Source organism: Bos taurus, chromosome 14 (assembly GCF_002263795.3).
Source record: "Bos taurus isolate L1 Dominette 01449 registration number 42190680 breed Hereford chromosome 14, ARS-UCD2.0, whole genome shotgun sequence".
Classification (NCBI taxonomy): domain Eukaryota; kingdom Metazoa; phylum Chordata; class Mammalia; order Artiodactyla; family Bovidae; genus Bos; species Bos taurus.
The window spans coordinates 60,968,765-60,989,951 of NC_037341.1; the positions used below are offsets into that span (position 1 = coordinate 60,968,765).

Consider the following 21,187-nt stretch of genomic DNA (forward strand, 5'->3'; position numbering starts at 1 on the left):
CGGCGGGCGGCGCCCACCCTCCCGAAGGCGATCAGTGGACTGGGGCCGGGCGGGGAGAGGTTGGGGAGGGTGGGAGGGAGGGAAGGAAGGGAAGAGAGTGAGCTGGGCGGAGGAGGAGAGCGGGAGTTTCAAGGGCGGGGGTGTGGAGAGGGGAGCTTGAGAGCCGGCGTCGGGAGAGAGGGAAGAGTTAAGAATCGAGGTGGATGGAGAGCCCTGTGGGTCAGCTGGAGAGGTAGAGAACCAGGAGCGCAGGGACCGGCGACGGGCGTGTCGGGTCCGGAGACTGAGTGAGATCCGGGAGTGAGGGCTCGCAGGGGTTTTGAACCCGGAATGGGGCGGGAGCGGGGGGGGGGGGGGGGAGGGGGCGGGAGGCGGGCGGCGCGCAAGGTGTCAGGCTGGAGGGGGAAAAAGTATGAGCGCTTGGAGGGGCTCTTGAGCTGCCAAGGGCGGAGTCCTGGAAGGAGGGAGACTGTAAGTGTCGGGACGGATTGGTTCCTCGGGGGATCCTCATGGCGGAAGAAAGCGCAGGAGAGGCTGGAGAAGTGGGAGGTGACACTGGGAGAGTTAGGGTTTGTCTGGGAAAGGTGTGCGGATGAGGAGGAGACCGGAGGCTGTAAATGTGAAGGCGAAGAACTAAGGATCGGTCGGAGAATGGGGATCAGCCGGTGCTTGGGCCAAGGGCTTCGTTCTATTTGGCCCTCTTTGGCGGGCCTTATCTAGAGAGTTAGTGGCAGGGAAGCCAGGGGATAGGGTTAGTGGGAGAGTCTGGTTTTCCAAGCACAGGGACGGGTAAGATGAAAGAGGTTGAGAGTGAACAGAAAACCAGCTCCTGGAGAATGGCAGTGGCCGCCGCTGCCCTGTGTTTTGGGTAGGGCTGAGCCCCGCCCTGACAACCCTCTGGGTATGGTGGAGTGGGGCGGGACTGGGAGCTAGTGGAGAGGGGTAGAGTTGAGGCCAGCGGGACTGGTTGCCAGGGATCACCCCTTCTGCCAGCTCTTGGCAAGCGCAGTGGATGACTGAGGTGGGGTGCGTGTACGTGTGTGTGTATCTACGTATACGTACACACCCCTACCCCGCCTTCCACGCTAGCTTTGTTTAGTACCAGGCCAGATTATCGTCTGATGAGTAGTGTAAGGCCTTGGGGACTTGTATTTATCTTCTTGGTGTGTAGCAAACTCTCTCCTCCTCCCGCTCCCCGTTCCCCGGGTAGCATCTGACTAGCTCCCAATTTAAGAGACCTGGGAATACACAAAGCTGCCTTGGAAGTCTCTTGTGGTTTCTAAGCATCAATGTCCTCTGTTTCTTTTCTCCCACCCCTTGTAACAAGGGAAAAGTTTACTTAAGTGCTTTTATTTATTTACTCATTTATTTACATTACTCACCTACTTCAAATCAAGCTCTCACAGCCCCAAGTAATTCAGTTTTCATCTCTTTGGAGTTAGTTTGATGAGATCATATGAATCCAAATTTATGTGATTTTGTTGTAGAATTAGGGGATTATTATATATCTCTAATCCAGCCTCATCATTTTATGGGAACTAGAGGACTAAGGTCAGCCAGCTAGTAAATGGCAGCACTGCAACTAGAACCTAGATACTTTTACTCCTGCTTGAAACCATTGCAATTTTAAACCCTAGCTGCACCTTTTTAAAATATCACCTGAGTCTAACCCTAGATCAAATGAATCAGTCTCTGGCGTAAGGACTCTGGTCAAGAGTATATTTTGAAAATTCCTAAGTACATAGCAAAGGTTGGAAACTATACTAAGTGCATTACAATAAAAGATAATGGAGGAGAAACTGGGAAGTGGAAAACAAAAAGAACACTTCTAGTGAGACTGATTTTTTTACCTAAAATTGGAATATTGAGTTTTTAAATAACATCCACACTTTCCTTTTCACTAATATGCAACGACAGGTAACAGTAAATACACATATCTATGACCTTTACCTCACTGCCACTAAAATACACTAAAAGCTCCTTTAAAAGAAAGGAGAATAGAGCTAAAAACAAAAAGGATGGGTGGAACACTCTACCTTATTCACCTATTTCTGAGCCAGATTTTAAGCACCACCACGTCCATTCCCCAGCCAGCTATCAACCCAAGTAGAAACAGACGGCTAAGTTGCTAAGTTGCTTCAGTCGTGTCTGACTCTGTGCGACCCCATAGACGGCAGCCCACCAGGCTCCCCCATCCCTGGGATTCTCCAGGCAAGAACACTGAGAGTGGGTTGCCATTTCTTTCTCCACTGCATGAAAGTGAAAAGTGAAAGTGAAGTCGCTCAGTCGTGTCTGACTCTTAGCGACCCCATGGACTGCAGCCTACCAGGCTCCTCCATCCATGGGATTTTCCAGGCAAGAGTACTGGGGTGGGGTGCCATTGCCTTCTCCAAGAAACAGACTACCCGGAGTACATAAAATGTGAACTTAGAAGAGGTTGTCCAAACTGAACAATTTTGGCTTATTTTATAGCAGAGTCACACCCTGGGCCACGCACTGTTTTCTACCAGTCACAAAGTATGCTGAGTGCCTGCAGTTGTGTCTCCCAGAACCCCTCCTACCTCTCACCTGCCTAGAGATAATGCCAGCATATAAAATTCAATGTGCATAAGCTGGTATCACAGGGACACCTGATTTCTTATAGGATTGGATAAAGCAGAAGTGTATTTCCTTTTTACATTTCTTTACTACAAACAACTACATGTGTTTTTCCTATTAAAGGGAATGCTTAGCAGTGGAGGTATCTTAAAATCATCTTCCACTCTGATTCATACACCTTTTGAAAATAAAAATTTGTCACAGTATTTATATAACATACAGAATCCCATAGAATTTGAAATGGGCTACTTTTCAAAGCAATAGACCCAAGTTAAAGTAAGATTGGTATGCTGAGAACTAAAATGCTTTCCAAAGATCTCTTGTCTTTTGATCTCTGTTTTGTTTTGTTTGTTCTGATTTAGTATTTAACCTAAAATGTTTATCTCATCTCATTATATCTTGTAAGGCATTATGGTTTACTTAAGCATGCCCCTCAAATATATGAACACATTTGAAGTTGAGTTGAAAGTGAATTGTTCTTACTTACCTTTAGGAGTAACTCTCCATGTTCATCTTTGTTCTTCATTGAGTTCTCAAGGTCTTCTTGACAGGCCACAAACTAACTCAGAAATGCAATCCTTTCTTTAGTTCCTATAGGAGCATAAGTTTGTGAAGCCTGTAAGCCTGTGGACTTTGAGTTTTGCATAAGGGTACGGATTCAGAAAATGAAGATCATGGCATCCGGTCCCATCACTTCATGGGAAATAGATGGGGAAACGGTGGAAACAATGTCAGACTTTATTTTTCTGGGCTCCAAAATCACTGCAGATGGTGACTGCAGCCATGAAATTAAAAGACGCTTACTCCTTGGAAGGAAAGTTATGTCCAACCTAGATAACATTCAAAAGCAGAGACATTACTTTGCCAACAAAGGTCTGTCTAGTCAAGGCTATGGTTTTTCCTGTGGTCATGTATGGATGTGAGAGTTGGCCTGTGAAGAAGGCTGAGTGCCGAAGAATTGATGCTTTTGAAGTGTGGTGTTGGAGAAGACTCTTGAGAGTCCCTTGGACTGCAAGGAGATCCAACCAGTCCATTCTGAAGGAGATCAGCCCTGGGATTTCTTTGGAAGGAATGATGCTAAAGCTGAAACTCCAGTACTTTGGCCACCTCATGCAAAGAGTTGACTCATTGGAAAAGACTCTGATGCTGGAGGGATTGTGGGCAGGAGGAGAAGGGGACAACAGAGGATGAGATGACTGGATGGCATCACTGACTCGATGGACATGAGTCTGAGTGAACTCCGGGAGTTGGTGATGGACAGGGAGGCCTGGCGTGCTGGGATTCATGGGGTCGCAAAGAGACGGACATGACTGAGAGACTGAACTGAACTGAAGGGCTAATTAGGGCTTCCATGGTGGCTCAGTGGTTAAGAATCTGCCTGCCAATGCAGGAGACATGAGTTTGATCGCTGGGTAAGGAAGATTCCCTGGAGAAGGAAATGGCAACCCAGTCCACTATTCTTGCCCGAAAAATCCCATGGATGGAGGAGCCTGGCGAACTATGGTTCACTAAGGCAGACATAACTTAGTGACTAAACAACAACAATGAGGGCTAATTACTTGTAATCTACTAAATAAGTTATAGGGGGCATATCTAAACTAAAATCAAAACTGTAATAATCAGTAAAATTTACTGAGGACTCAGTACTCTGCTGGAGAAGGCAATGGCACCCAACTCCAGTACTCTTGCCTGAAAAATCCCATGGACAGAGGAGCCTGGTAGGCTGCAGTCCAGGGGTTGCTAAGAGTCAGACACGACTGAGCGACTTCACTTTCACTTTTCACTTTCATGCATTGGAGAAGGAAATGGCAACCCACTCCAGTATTCTTGCCTGGAGAATCCCAGGGATAGGGGAGCCTGGTGGGCTGCCGTCTATGGGGTCCCACAGAGTCGGACACGACTGAAGCGACTTAGCAGCTGCAGCAGTACTCTCCTAACAGATCTGGCTGCCTCACAATGCTTAGAATCATTGCAGCCCTCAGTTCTCCTAACAGATCTCCCTGCTTCTGTCCTTGCGGCTTTCAGTCTTTTCTCAACACAGCATAAAGACAAATCCTCCTAAAATATTAGTCAGATCATATCACTCTACTGGTCAAAATCCTGTGGTGGCACCCTAGTTGACTCAGTCAGAATTTAACCCCTTAAATGTCCTGCAAGTCCCATATAACCTCTCTGACCTCATCTACTACTCTCTTGTTAGACTTTCCTCTAGCTGTTCCTTCTGCCCAAAATACTGTTCACCCCGATATTCACATGGCCTACTCTCCTTCTGCACATTTCTGCTTAGTTTTCCATCCTGTTTAATGTTCCAGCCTGCTTCACCTGCTCCCTGGTCACTCTAGTCTCCTTTACCTTACCCTGATTTTTCCATGACATTTGCCACTCTCCAACTTTTACTCCAAGTTGAATAATAACCCGGCTTTTTATGTTTATCATTAACCTTTAACTTCCCGCACAAGAATATTTAAGCACATGAACAAAGTAAGATTTTTACTAATGTAGCATATGGACCTAGAACAGTACATCACATGTAGTAGGTATTCCAACAAAAATAAATACTCGTTGAGTTAATTTCTGGGAAGAGAATCTTGTCATGATTGGTTTAAGTTGGGTGGGAGAAAAGGAAATGAGTGCATGCTCAGCCATGTCTGACTTTTCTGTGATCACATGAACTGTAGCACACCAGCCTTCTCTGCCCACGGAATTCTCCAGGCAAGCATACTGATTTTGGGTTATCCATTTCCTACTCAAGGGAATCTTCCCGACCCAGGAATCGAACCCATGTCTCCTGTGTCTCCTGCATTGGCTGGTGGACTCTTCACCCCTGGGTCACCTGGGAAGTCCAAGAAAAGGAAAAAGCAGCTTCGAAAGGAAGAAACATAGGTGGAAAGAAATAAGATCTAAAGTCTTTGTCTGAGGTTCCTTTAGGATTCCACTACTGCCTACCTCCGTAGCCTTATCTGCAACTCAGCCTACCAACACACACCCCTCTTCAGCCATGACAAATGACTTGTACTTTATTGAACATATAAAGTTTCTCATCTTTAGGACTTTCTTTTATATTCCCCCAACTTGAACCACCCTTTCTGCTCCATCTGCCATAACCTTCCTCTCTGTCAGTAACTTGTCTTCTCTACCGTGTGCTCATCCCTTCCTTTTTTGTGCTTCCTCCTGTTTGCCCCAGGCTCTCTTAGCACTGTACTGCCTTACTCACAGATAGCACATGTCACACAGGGCTGGACCCGTTTATCTCCGTCTGGCTCCTCAACCAGGCCATGAATGCTTAAGGGCAAGGAATATGCCTTTCACTCCAGTTTCCCCAGGGCCTATCAGACTGTCTCATGTATTACAAACTCTTGATAAATATATGCACAATTACATGAGCAGTCACAAAATAATGAGAAAAATCACTGTTGCTGGAGAATGAGGCAGGGAGTTGCAGCAAGAGATAAAGCTGGGAAAATAGGCAGTGGCAACATTATGCTATAACCTTATGTGCTCTGCTGAAGAATTTGAACTTATCCTATAGTCATCAGATAGGCAGTGGAGGTTTCTTTATTCAGAGAACTGACATGATCAGCTTTGATTTTCAGAATATCCTGCCTTCACTTCTTCATGCATATCCAAAACACCTGCTAATAGAATTACTGAAAGGACACAGATGTGCGGTGATTTAGGCATGGAGACACAAATAGCAGAATTTTTTACTTCCTGCCTTCAGAATTTATTTTTCTGGCTATGTTACTCAGTAGATTATAACAGCATGATAATGAGGCCAAGGTCGTGGTTTAAATCCCTGGGTGAGTCAGTCAGTGCAGTGGCCACAGCTGACTGTTAATCTTTGCCAGTTGTCAGATGACAACATGTTATTTCTTGACCAGGAACTGGGTGGAAGGATATGACTGGTTCATCAAAAGTTAATCAGCATTATTGGAAAAATAACTCAAAGTGCTTAGCTATGACTGTAGGACCATACTGTCATTTTAAATCAAAATAACAGTATTATATTAGTGATAACAAAAGAGCATGGCATCAGGGAAAGAATATATTGTTTGTTGCTAGAAAATAAGCTAGAGATTAGAACAGTTTAATTATTAGGATTTGAAGCCAAGAAGTAATGAAAAACTTAGAGGATGTTGGTGTAGATAAGCTTATTAATTACTTTTTTGTGCATCTAGCAATATAGGAAGTTATTTCTTAATTATTATGTCATAAAACCCATAGAGCCATTTATATTAAAAAGGGGAAATCATATTCTAATCATCTTTCATTTATAGCATTATAAAGTTATTTCTATTTTTATTCCCTCCTAGCAATCAATAAGCACATCTTTAAAGTGATATAGGATAGTATTCGAGGTTGGGCCATATAGACATAATCAATGTAAATATTTTCTTAATTACATCTTCATCTTAATTACAACTCTGACCACTTTCAGAAGTGAAAAAACAAGTGAATTTTATGAGATCAGAAATAAACACAAAACCCTTAATGAACAAATATAGCTAAGCATTAAATATCAATTAAATAGCAACAGCTGCTAACGTCATAAAAGATAATCAACTAGGCATTATGTGCTTCCTGATAGAAAAATTATACAACTATATGTAGAAGTTGTTTTCCCCCCCCACCAAAAAAAAAAATCAAACCTAAATTTACAACACCTTCTAAATACATCAACCAATTTATAGGAAATAGAACAGAGAACATATTAAACTATACCAAGGTCCCCTACTAACTGGTGACCTGGAGCAAGACTGATCTCCTGGAGCCTCGGTCTTCTCACACATGACCTTGTAAGAAGTGCCTCCTCACAGTGTAGTTATGAGGACTGAACAAGTGTGCTGAGAGCATTATGCAGAATAGCAGACATAGAATAAAAGTGAATGAATCCCTTCTCAAAGCTATTTCTCCATCAAGTTCCATATCTCAGTTTCCATGATCCCTTTGACTATATTTATTTATACCTGTTTAGGTTTTTGTATCCCTTGACTATATTTATTTATACCTATTTAGGTCTTTGTATCTGTCTCATCTCCCCAACTTCATTTTAAATTCAAGGCCAAATTTTACTTTCCTCATTGTAAACAATATTAATAGTACTTAAGAGCCATCCCGTGTGTCAGATAGCATGCTAAGCTCTTCACTTACCTAATCCTAACAATGATTCAGATATTAACCCCATTTTAGAAACCTACAAAGGGAGGTGTATTTCAGATAACTACTGAGTGATGGAACCAGAATTGACAATGAAGTATCTCAATTCTAATCTCTGCTCTCATAAGCATGGTACTTCTATCCCACTCAGGCACATTGTAGGAATGCCATGGGAGTCTTTGAAAATTGCAAGTAGACCCAATGTATGAGTTACCATATAAGACATACAAATGTGCATCTTAATGACAAAACTTACTTAAATAAGACTTGTATTAGAGTCAAATAAAATTTATTCTGCGAGTAAACTGCACCATGGGATTTCACTCTGTAGAATACTCTACAGAATATTTTACAGGGCAAAACCCAGATTTGGGTTTTGTTTTGTTTTGTTTTGTTTTTGGCCACATCTAGTCAAGTCTATGGTTTTTCCAGTGGTCATGTATGGATGTGAGAGTTGGACTGTGAAGAAGGCTGAGTGCCGAAGAATTGATGCTTTTGAAGTGTGGTGTTGGAGAAGACTCTTGAGAGTCCCTTGGACTGCAAGGAGATCCAACCAGTCCATTCTGAAGGAGATCAGCCCTGGGATTTCTTTGGAAGGAATGATGCTGAAGCTGAAACTCCAGTACTTTGGCCACCTCATGCAAAGAGTTGACTCATTGGAAAAGACTCTGATGCTGGGAGGGATTGTGGGCAGGAGGAGAAGGGGACGACAGAGGATGAGATGGCTGGATGGCATCACTGACTCGATGGACATGAGTCTGAGTGAACTCCGGGAGTTGGTGATGGACAGGGAGGCCTGGCATGCTGGGATTCATGGGGTCGCACAGAGTCGGACACGACTGAGCGACTGAACTGAACTGAACTGAACTGAGAGACTTGCAGAATCCTAGTTCCTAGACCAGGAATCAAACCCAGTCCCCAGTAGTGGAAACGTGGAGTCCAAACCATTGGACCACCAAGGAATTCCCCAAAACCAAGTTTTTTTTACAGCAAATAAATTTCAAGGAAAAAAATTAAAAAGAGGTGAAGAGGGGATCTATACTTTAAATGAAACTTAAAAAACATCAACCAAGTGCAAGGATTCATGGACCTCATCTTTTAAAAAATGAGTGGAAAACTTTTATAAGAGACCAGGCAATTTGGACAGTAACGAGGCACCTGATAATAATAGAGAATCTTTGTTGCTTTATTTGGTTAATAATGATAATGTGATGATGTTAGAAAAGTAAAGAATCCTTAGTGACACATACTAAAATACCTATAGATGAAACTATTTGATATCTGAGATTTGCTTCAAAATAATATGGATGGAGGTGCGAATGGGGCAAAACTGGCCATGAAATATAGTAAAAAATAAAATCTTTAAAATAAATGTTTTTAGAAATATTTTCTTTCCAAAGAAGTCTCTATCTTCCACTCTAGCTGCCTTCATTAAACTAGAAAATCAACAAAATCAGATAATCCTTTATCAAGCATTTGTTATTTGATGAATAGATACTATGTTAGTGCTTTCACATTTTTTACCACCTTCTTCTACCAACATAAGAAGAATAAGTATCATTACATTTTATAGGTAAGGAAACAGCCTGAGAGGTTTAGGGATTCAATCAAAGGAAGAGATTGAATTTTAAGGCAAATTTTCAGTCTGACTTTCAATCCGGTATTTATGCCTCTATACACAATTGTTTATTATAGCGGTATGTATATATTCCGTTTCCCTGACTAAAATTTGTGTGTGTATATGTGTGCGCGTGCATACGTGCATGTGCAAGTGAACGCTAAGTTGTGTCTGACTCTGTGACTCAATGGACTGTAGCCCGCCAGGCTCCTCTGTCCATGGAATTCTCCAAGCATGAATACTGGAGTGAGTTGCCATTTCCAGGAAGATTTCCAGGGGATCTTCCTGGCCCAAGGATCGAACCAGCGTCTTATGTCTCCTGCATTGACAGATGGGTTTTTTTTTTTACTGCTGTACCACCAGGGAAAGCCCAAAATCTCAATACACTTTACTATAGTGTCTAACATACAATAGGCATAGTTATATTTAACCCAAGCTAGTCCCCAGTAGGAGAAAGCAATGGCACCCCACTCCAGTACTCTTGCCTGGAAAATCCCATGGATGGAGGAGCCTGGTAGGCTGCAATCCATGGGGTCGCTAAGAGTCAGATATGACAGAGCAACTTCACTTTCACTTTTCACTTTCATGCTTTGGAGAAGGAAATGGCAACCCACTCCAGTATTCTTGCCTGGAGAGTCCCAGGGACGGGGGAGCCTGGTGGGCTGCCGTCTATGGGGTCGCACAGAATCAGACACGACTGAAGTAACTTAGCAGCAGCAGCAGTCCCTAGTAACTGTAATATTTAAAATGCCAAAAAAATTTACAAGAGAAACTAATGTTTTCTTAATGTTCCAGTTTGCCCAGGATGCTGCTGTTGCTGCTAAGTCACTTCAGTCCTGTCCGACTCTGTGCGACCCCATAGACGGCAGCCCACCAGGCTCCCCCGTCCCTGGGACTCTCCAGGCAAGAACACTGGAGTGGGTTGCCATTTCCTTCTCCAAAGCATGAAAGTGAAAAGTGAAAGTGAAGTCGCTCAGTCGTGTCCGACCCTAAGCGACCCCATGGACTGCAGCCCTCCAGGCTCCTCCATCCATGAGATTCTCCAGGCAAGAGTACTGTAGTGGGGTGCCACTGTGGTCCTTGTTTAATCTGTTGATCAGATGTAGGTATTAGTTGTTGCTCAGTTCAGTTCAGTTCAGTCGCTCAGTCATGTTTGACTCTTTGCGACCCCATGAATCGCAGCACGCCAGGTCTCCCTGTCTATCACCAACTCCCGGAGTTTACCCAACTCATGTCCATCAAGTCGGTGATGCCATCCAGCCATCTCATCCTCTGTCATCCCCTTTTCCTCCTGCCCACAATCCCTGGCAGCATCAGGGTCTTTTCCAATAAGTCAGCTCTTCGCATGAGGTCGCCAAAGTATTGGAGTTTCAGCTTCAGCATCAGTCCTTCCAATGAACACCCAGGACTGATCTCCTTTAGGATGGACTGGTTGGATCTCCTTGCAGTCCAAGGGACTCTCAAGAGTCTTCTCCAACACCACACTTCAAAAGCATCAGTTCTTTGGCGCTCAGCTTTCTTCACAGCACAACTCTCACATCCATACATGACCACTGGAAAAACATAGCCTTGACTAGATGGACCTTTGTTGGCAAAGTAATGTCTCTGCTTTTGAATATGTTATCTAGGTTGGTCATAGCTTACCTTCCAAGGAGTAAGCGTCTTTTAATTTCATGGCTGCAATCACCATCTGCAGTGATTTTGGAGCCCCAAAAAAGAAAGTCTGACACTGTTTCCTCATCTATTTGCCATGAAGTGATGGTTTTCGTTTTCTGAATGTTGAGCTTTAAGCCAACTTTTTCACTCTCCTCTTTCACTTTCATCAAGAGGCTCTTTAGTTCCTCTTCACTTTCTGCCATAAGGGTAGTGTCATCTAAATATCTGAGGTTATTGATATTTCTCCCAGCAATCTTGATTCCAGCTTGTGCTTCTTCCAGCCCAGCATTTCTCATTATGTATTCTGCATAGAAGTTAAATAAGCAGGGTGACAATATACAGCCTTGACGTAGTACTTTTCCTATTTGGAACCAGTCTTGTTCCATGTCCAGTTCTAGCTGTTGCTTCCTGACCTGCATATAGATTTCTCAAGAGGCAGGTCAGATAGTCTGGTATTCCCATCTCTTTCAGAATTTTCCACAGTTTATTGTGATCCACACAGTCAAAGGCTTTGGCATAGTCAATAAAGCAGAAATAGATGTTTTTCTGGAACGCCCTTGCTTTTTCGATGATCCAGCAGATGTTGGCAATTTGATCTCGGGTTCCTCTGCCTTTTCTAAATCCAGCTTGAACATCTGGAAGTTCACCATTCATGTATTGCTGAAGCCTGGCTTGGAGAATTTTGAGCATTACTTTACTAGCATGTGAGATGAGTGCAATTGTGCGGTAGTTTGAGCATTCTTTGGCATTGCCTTTCTTTGGGATTGGAATGAAAACTGACCTTTTCCAGTCCTGTGGCCACTGCTGAGCTGTCCAAATTTGCTGGCATATTGAGTGCAGCACTTTCACAGCATCATCTTTCAGGATTTGAAATAGCTCCACTGGAATTCCATCACCTCCACTAGCTTTGTTTGTAGTGATGCTTTCTAGGGCCCATTTGACTTCACATTCCAGGATGTCTGGCTCTAGGTGAGTGATCACACCATCATGATTATCTTGATCCTGAAGATCGTTTTTGTACAGTTCTTCTGTGTATTCTTGCCACCTCTTCTTAATACCTTCTGCTTCTGTTAGGTCCATACCATTTCTGTCCTTTATTGAGCCCATCTTTGCATGAGATGTTCCCTTGGTATCTCTAATTTTCTTGAAGAGATCTCTAGTCTTTCTCATTCTGTTGTTTTCCTCTATTTCTTTGCATTGATCGCTGAGGAAGGCTTTCTTATCTCTCCCTGCTATTCTTCGGAACTCTGCATTCAGATGCTTATATCTTTCCTTTTCTCCTTTGCTTTTCACTTCTCTTCTTTTCACAGCTATTTGTAAGGCCTCCACAGACAGCCATTTTGCTTTTTTGCATTTCTTTTCCATGTTGTTTAGTTGTTGCTACTCATTTCAAAGTATCCCAGTTTTCACCCCAAATTTTATGATCAGGCTATATTAGTGTAATATCTCAGTTGGACAATATATAAATAAAATTCAAACAGTATTCCCCAGGTCTATGTCATAACCATCCTGTGATACCATAGTATATGCTAGACATTTAATAAATTTGGTTGGAGTTCCTGTGTTCTCCATTACAAAGGAGTAAATTTTTTTTTAAAGTAAATCACTTTGGTTAATACTAATATTAATGTTCTCCCCTCGGACAAGATTTTTGTTTTTGTTTTTTTTTAACCCTAGCTGGAATCCAGAAATAGCTAAAAGGAATACCAAGAAAATGGAGCCCTTCTTTTAACAAAGAATCATGACTAAACGAATGAAGCTGCCTAGGATTTGTAAGACAAGCATAATAAATTGATACAGAACTCATCAATATAGGCTGAAATACTGTACAAGAAGATAAGTTTTAAGAATCTTCCCAACTAGGAAAAAAGATAACCGTTTTTATTTGAGAGCAGGTTAAGAAGGGACTCTAGAAGTCTGGCCAAAATCTAATGAGGTAGAAATAGCCTGTAATCCAAGATTTCCTACAGTATTGTGGCTCTCAAAGACAAAGGGTCGGTTTATCTTTTGCAACATGAACTGACTACTGTATACTTCAAATGTCTCCCTCTGCCTACGAGAATTGCTTTGGTCTTATCTAGATGGTACCTGGTCCAACTGCTTTCATCCAAGTCCTTTACTCCACCAGACACTGAAATTCAAGAAACCTCATCTTAGATCTGATGAAAGGAGATGCAAAGCTTACTATCAGCTGTGTACTAATGATACTGCATCCCTAATTACTTCACTATCTTCCTGATTAGCGTCATATAACACTAAACTGAAAGAGAGATAGAAAAGAGTCCTGTCATTTCCCACAAGGGAAAGGTGAGGAAAAGATTAGCAGAAGAGATACAGAATAATCCAAGTTTGTTAAAGTCTTTACCTTTAGTCAAGGGAAATTTAGTTCATCCAAAACCCAGAGAGAGAAAAATCAGTTTATCATGTTTATTGGCTGGATATTTTATGAGGTGCCTACTATTTATATATGGGTTTCCCAAGTGGCACCAGTGGTAAAGAACCTGCCTGCCGATGCAAGAGACATAAGAGACACGGGTTCTATCCCTGGGTCAGGAAGATTCCCTAGCGGAGGGCATGGCAACCCACTCCAGTATTCTTGCCTGGAGAATCCCATGGACAGAGGAGCCTAGCAGGCTATAGTCCATAGGGTCACAAAGAGTCAGACAGGACTGAATCGACTTAGCATGTACACACACGTGCTATTAATATTTACAGAGAAAAATGTCACCGTGCTAATAACTTGGAGAAAGTCATTCAACTTTGGGGCCTCAGTTTCTCTCTTGTAAAATAAAATTTCTCTACAAGGAATCTTTTCTACCTTTTAAATGTAGTCATTCTATGAAATATTGCAATTATCTAATGCTCACTTCTGGAACATCATTCAAACAGCAAGCATGGATCAGGAACTATTGAGAATAGCATAACTATATGAAAAATAAAATGTCTACCTCAAGAAGTTCACAGTGTAGTATGAGAGACATGCAAATATTTATAACCCATTTGATACATGCTGTAAGAAAGGTATCTATAAAATTATGCAGAGTACAGATATACCTAACTCTTATGAGAAACCATGGAAAGAAAACTTTTAATGGGTATTGAAGACCAGAAAGAAAGTTTGTTATGCAGCAGAGAAAAGATGAATACCCAGAATTGCAAATCATTTTGTACAAGATTGAATATGGGTTTTAAGAGATTGGGAAGGGGCAGTTGCTGGAGATGATACTGGAAACTGAGCTAGACCAGAACCTCTAAGATATGTTAAAGAGTTTGGACTTCATCCTGCAACAGTGCTTCTCAAACTTGAATGTGCATATAAATCATCTCTATATATTTCATTAAAATGCAGATTCTAATTCAGTTAGTTTGGGTGGAGATAGATTCTGCATTTCCAATGAGCTCCGAGCAATGCCTCCTATACTGCTGATCTATTTTGAGCATGAAGGGTATTCTAAAGCAGAGATGTGATGTGGTGAGGTTGTTTTTAAAAACTGTTACTCTATAAAGGTCTTCCCTGGTGGCTCAGCAATAAAAAATCTGCCTACAATGCAGGAGATGCGGGATCTATCCCTGGGTCGGGAAGATCCCCAGGGGGAACTGAGAAGGACGCACCCTGTAAAAATGTAGGAAATGAAGAAAAACAAGTATGGTAGTCAACAGAAAAATTGGGAAGCTATTAACTCTCCTCAATTAATTTATTTAAATGAATAAAATCTCATTAGATCAATGTTGAACTGCATCTCAAAGATAAGAAAACACTGTAAAAGTACACTCGATTTGAGAATCCCCTAGCGGTCCAGTGGTTAGGACTCGGATTCCATTGTAGGGGGCATGGGTTTGATTCCTGGTCAGGGAACTAAGGTCCCGCATGCCATGTGGAATCACCCCCTCCAAAAAAAGTATACTTGTTTGGCTACAACAATCTTTTGCCATTTTCCTGTTTAACTCTTTAATAGTCTAAGGTTGATCTAGAGCTATGTTGTCCAATGTGGTAGTTACCAGCCGTAACTACACACAGATGGCTATTTAAATTTTTATTAATTTATTGTTATATTACTTAAAATTAAGTAACATGAAAAATTCAGTTCTTGGGGACTTCCCTGACAATCCAGTGGTTAAGACCCCAAGCTCCCAATGCAGGGGGTGAAGGCTGGATCCCTGGTCGAACTAAGATCCCACATGCAGCATGACACAGCCAAAAAAAAAAATTAAATTCCTCATATGATCCAGTGATCCCACTCCTAGGCATAGCTGGAGAAAAGTATAATTCAGAAAGATATATGCACCCCAGTGTTCACAGCACCACTATTTATAATAGCTAAGACATGGAAGCAACCTACATGTCCATCAACAGATGAAGGAATAAAGAAGATGTGGTATATATACACAATGGAATGTTACTCAGCCATTTCCAACAACATGGATGGACCTAGAGATTATCATACTAAGTGAAGTAAGTCAGCCAGAGAAAGGCAAATGTATCTGCTTATAGATGGAACCTAAAAAATGATACAAATGAACTGATTTATAAAACAGAAACAGATTCACAGACAAAACAAACTTATGGTTACCAAAGGGGAAAGGCAAGAAGGGATAAATTAGAAATTTGGAATTAAAATATATAACTACTATATATAAAATAGATAAATAACAAGGACCTACTATATAGCACAGGGAACTATACTCTTTATCTTGTAATAACCTATAATGGAAAAGAATCTTTAAAAGGATGTATATATATATATATATATACATATATATATATATATATACATACACACACACACACACATATATATATATATAACTAAATAACTTTGCTGTACACTTGAAAGAAACACGTTGTAAATCATCTAAATTTCAATAAAACTTTTTTAAAAATTCATTTCTTTAATTACACTAAACACATTTCAAGTGCTGTACATAGCTAATGGCTACCATTTTGCACAGCATCAATATAGAACATTTTCAACTCAGAAGAAATTTCTATTGCACAGCACTAACAGAGGCTCAGCTAGGCATCTGTAGTCTAAGGAGTCAACATTATGAAAAACATCTCATTATCTCTATTCTTTGTTTATTTCTTTTAGAATGTATCCTCTCCTTCTTGAAAGATTATTCAGTACTTTTTAAATGTGACAATGAATTAAGAAAGGGGAACATTTAAAAACCATATTGAAGGTGAGGACATCTTGGCAGACTCAACAACATCGTTTTCCTTTGAGAAACAACACCAAGATTTGGAACTCCCAGAAGATGTCTCAAGATCATAGCACCCTTGAGAAAATGAGCTAATTTGTAAGTAAGTCTGTGAGAATGATAATAAATACATTATTCCCCATATGTAAACAGTAAATAAGTTTAAGACTAAGTTTCAAAACCTTATGCAATTGCCATGATTAATTTAGTCAAGAATAAAAAACTGAGTATTGATGTTTAAAGATAGAGTCTGTGCTTAACATATCGTCATATCCAACTCTTTGTGACCCTTTGAACTGTAGCCCACCAGACTCCTCTGTCCATGGGATTTCCCAGTCAAAAACTTGGAGTGAGTTGTCGTTTTCCTCTTCCAAAGGATCTGTCCAACCCAGGGATCAAACCCAAGTTTCCTGTGTCTCTTTCATTGCAGGTGGATTTTTTACCCGATGAGCCACTGGGAAAGTTCCAGGACTTTTCCCCATAACAACTATAAGCTTATCAATGGAGAAAGAATGCTTTACCTCAAGAGATGCTTTCTGTTATGTATACAAACAAATTCAACACAAACTGATAAATAAAGAAACTTATTGGCTCATTTAACCAGAAAAGCCAGAAGTGTATGTGATTTCAGAATTGATGGGTCTAACAGTCTAGCTATTTTTTTTTATCAAGGACTCAATTTCATTCTGAATCTATCCGTGGTGTTGACTTAATTTTAACAATGATTACTTTCACTGACATAGCTGACAAAAATAATCAGGGCCTTTTTATATCTAAGCTGGGGCTTCCCTGGTGACTCAGACAGTAAAGAACCTGCCTGTAATGAGGGAGCCCCGGTTCGATCCTTTGGTGGGAAGATCCCCTGAAGAAGGGAATGGCAACCCACTCCAGTATTCTTGCCTGAAGAATTCCATGAACAGAAGAGTCTGGAGGGCTACAATCCATGGGGTTGCAAAAAGTCGGACACGGCTGAGCGACTAACACTCTCACTTTTTCACTTTCATATCTAAGCTAGTCTGCTCCCATATTCTTTCAATAGAGTTCTAAATTGTGCACTGATTAGAGCAATTCTCATTCATCCCTGTGGCCAGGGCAGTCCATGACTGCTCTGATGACTTAAGTCTGACTAATCTGAATTCATCATTGTAGCAAGAAGCTTGGTCCACTCAAACCACATGGCTGCCATATAAAAGAGGAAGACAGAAATAAATGTTGGGGAAAGAAACAATGTTTACCATGTCACCAGAAAAAGAAGATTAGTTTTTGGTTCTCATTTATATCAACTTATTTTTTAAATCCTTACATTCCAAGTCATTTTTTTCTTGATAAGAAAAAACTTTGAAAGTGGGCAAATGAGGTTTCAGATTCACAGGGGGAGAAAAAATCACATTAGAGAAAGCATAAGGAAGAAAATAATGGCATGAAGGTCAATTTAATTTTTACTGCAGCCACAAAAAGTGGGGGAAATAGAATCAGAAAGAATTAATGGCATAAGGATTATTGGGATATATTCTGATTTTATTCCTGTTGTTTGTGGAAGAGAGAAATTCTTCCCAGCATTACAAATAAGAGTCCTAAAATTCAACCAGACTGGTTCATAGTCTCTTCTTACCCCACCACACTCAGCCCCAACAGAACAATAATATGACCAGGAAAAATGGAATGTGCCAACCATTAGCTTAAACCACCATAGATCTTCCTAAAGCTTGAGATGGGATCAGGTTCCCCCCAAATACTAGAGTTTATGGTAAAAGCTATTATCCAAGCTCAAGTCTGAATTCTCTTAATAGTGAGAAAGCAAGTAATGAAGATTGGTATGAAGCCAAGAATGTCCACTCCACCATCCCTAAGGCCCAATTAAAGACTGTCTCTTGTATTAATTCACAGTGTTGCCCTAGACACAGGCATTGGCTTCTCTGTGATTCAGTGTCCTGGTTTCTAAACTAGAAGTAATAGTTCTTCCTTCACAAAATTTTTGACAGGCTGCGATGCCATGATTTCAGTAAAATTTATCTTGTAAACTGAAAAAAAAAATACTATCTCTTTGAAAATGTTAGTTTTTATAAACGCTGCTTTGACTTGCTTTATACTATGTATATGTCTTGCCTCCCTCAGTGGATTATTAGTTCCTTGAAATCAGGGACATTATATCTCTACTCAAGCACTGAGCACATACAGAGAGCACTGACTAAAGGATAAAATAGTTGAATGGTGGGGAATCAGTGCTATATATTTGGAAAGTGGAACTAGGTCATTGAAAGAAGTGGAGTGGGTAAAAAAGAATATCACAGCTCTTAGAACTGTTCTAGGGGAGAGGCACAACTTAGGTAACGGATCCTGGGGTAAAATAACTCAGGCGGTTTCACTCCCCAAGACAGGAGCCCACAGAATCCCATTTCTACTTGCAGATTTTCTAATAGCTGTGTTTGATGATCATATTTAATCATCAAATAAATTTGTGCCTCTACAAGTGCTTTATGGATTTATGCCTCCACAAATGCTTTCTTAGTCTTGACAATCTCAATTTAAGTTTCTTATTCCTTTTGGATCTTGTGAAGTGTTTCTCCTCACATAGCATCTGAGAAAACATATTCTATTCATTTACTTCATAACGGCTCCCTTGAACTCTTTGTTGCTTCCCTAACCATTAGAACCTAAGATGTGCTTGCAAACAGGACTTATTATTGACAATCTTCATCTTTTGCAGATGGAAGTGATGACAGACCCACTGCTTTGTATAAAAATATTTTGCTATTTCTATACAAAATATTTTATTAATGGAAACCACACATTATGTTATATTGAAATATTATGACTTGAAATTTGAGTATCTAATGTTGCTTGTAGATCTGCAGCTGGCTGGTATTTTAATTTTTAATTTAAATATGACTGATCTGAAATATTAAGAAAAATTCTCCTTGGATCATTGCATTTCAAAGAAGAAAGCAAACCAGTTGTTTAATGATGATGCAATCTTTTATTTATAAATTGAGATCATTAGCACTCACCTAATGCTTTCTTTCTACTAAGTATATTCCTAATAATGCTAAATAAAATAAAGGCTCTTTATAATGTTAAATTCACCAGAGCAACATAGCAAAGTATGGAGGTAAGAATTATTAATAACATGTTAAAGGAAAAAACTCATTTCTAAAAACAGTTTCAATGAGCGATAATTATGCAAATAAGCACTGATTTTTAGGTAATAGTTCCAAAGTTGTTCCGTCTTCCCCACTGAATTTTGAACGCCTGCAGGTATGTGAAATGCCTTATTCTTATTATTCACCAAATTCTCTAGCATAGTGCCTTCTACACCGTTGACTGCTTATTGAATCTAACTAAAAATCAGTAAGCTCTGCTAATAAACCCACAGTAGATAGGCAGTGTTTTGACTTAAAATATTGACACTTGAAAGAAAAATATCTAAGCATAAGAATGTGATTTTCCTCAATTAAAATGTTGAGATTTTTGACTTCCCTGAAGGTCCAGTGGTTAAGACTCTGAGCTTCCACTGCAGCAGGTGAGGGTTCTACTCCTGAGCAGAAAACTAAGATCCCCGCTGGCCAACAAAAGATCCTCAGTGTGGCCAAAAGTTGAAAAAAAAAAAAAGCTGAATTTTTTTTCCTTTTACTTTTAATCTTTATTGTCAACATAAATATTGGGGGAACAAAGTGTGTCAATATATCTGGTTAGTGAAAACCACAGTATCAAATTCTAACTCACCTTCATTTAGTTTTAATGTACTTTTTCACTTAATTTTATTTTTTTAGAAAAAGAAAAAAATGATTAAATTCTTTTCTAACACTGAATATAGAAGGTCTTAATTTTCTGCTACAGGATTGCTGATATTTATTTTCATTCTTCATCCCTGTGTGTTTCTATGAAAGGACTATTCTTTTGTTAGTGTGTATATGTTATAGTGATATGATTAAAGTCATATTGTGATGATGATAACCCTTTAGATCACTCCTCACAGAATGTTCTAGAAGTTGGCAGATCTGTTAACCTCAGCCAGAAAGGTTTAGATATTGTATGAATTCCAAGAATCCCCTACAGATAAGGTATACACCTCAGGCTAAAAACTTGAGCTGTGTGAGAAGACCTTAATTAGTCTGAGACATTTAAACCAGTCTCCTAAACCTTACTCCAAGAATGAGTCAGTATGTCATGAGAAGAGCTCTCTTGTGAGGGTAAATGAGTTGCCTTGTCATATGGAGGCAGGGAGATGAAAGAGAAGGGAACTGTGCTTGCAAAATTGATCTAATCCTTTAAGCTTGCTGTATGGTTATAATTACCTATACAGTCCATGGAATTCTCTAGGCCAGAAAACTGGAGTGGGTAGCCTTTCCCTTCTCCAGGGGATCTTCCCAACCCAGGGATTGAACCCAGGTCTCCTGCATTGCAGGCAGATTCTTTACCAGATGAGCCACAAGGGAAGCCCAAGAATACTGGAGTGGGTAGCCTATCCCTTCTCCAGGGGATCTTTCCCACCCAGGACTCGAACCGGGCTCTCCTGCATTGCAGGTGGGTTCTTTACCGACTGAGCTATGAGGGAAGCCCGTGGTTATAATTACTTCATAATAAAAAACATCTTTTACACTTGAAGTGGTTTTTTTTTTGCTTTTTCCCCCAATTTTTTGTTCTATCTTAATATTTAGTGAAGTTTTCAACATGACCACTTATTTCTTCTGTCCTGTGGAGAACCAAGGAAGGAAATATTGTTCACATTTGGACTCGAGTTAGGTACCCAGCATAATTCAAAGTGGGACAGCACAAATCTTCCCAAGGGAAGATGAAAATGGAGGTGAAATAATTAGAGTCATTTACTTGGCTTCTCCTAGAGATTTTCCTTCCAGAATTTTCACTGAAAGAACTTCAGGTTTTGTGTTTTAGCTTTTATAAGAAAACGGTTGTGACATGACATACAATATTTTTATAATATTTTATAAGATAATTCTT

General features: G+C 40.4%; 1 long non-coding RNA gene across 2 annotated transcripts; it reads left to right on the top strand.

Moving 5' to 3' along the window:
• The first annotated feature begins 139 nt into the window (after positions 1-139).
• Positions 140-16,877, top strand: LOC104974100 (uncharacterized). 2 transcript variants are annotated; one of them, XR_003038098.2, is made up of 3 exons: positions 140-287; positions 16,120-16,327; positions 16,659-16,877. It is a non-coding gene; the product is annotated as an uncharacterized lncRNA (long non-coding RNA). The 2 variants fall into 2 exon arrangements; XR_811280.4 differs by lacking the exon at positions 140-287 and adding an exon at positions 372-471.
• The last annotated feature ends 4,310 nt before the right edge of the window (positions 16,878-21,187 follow it).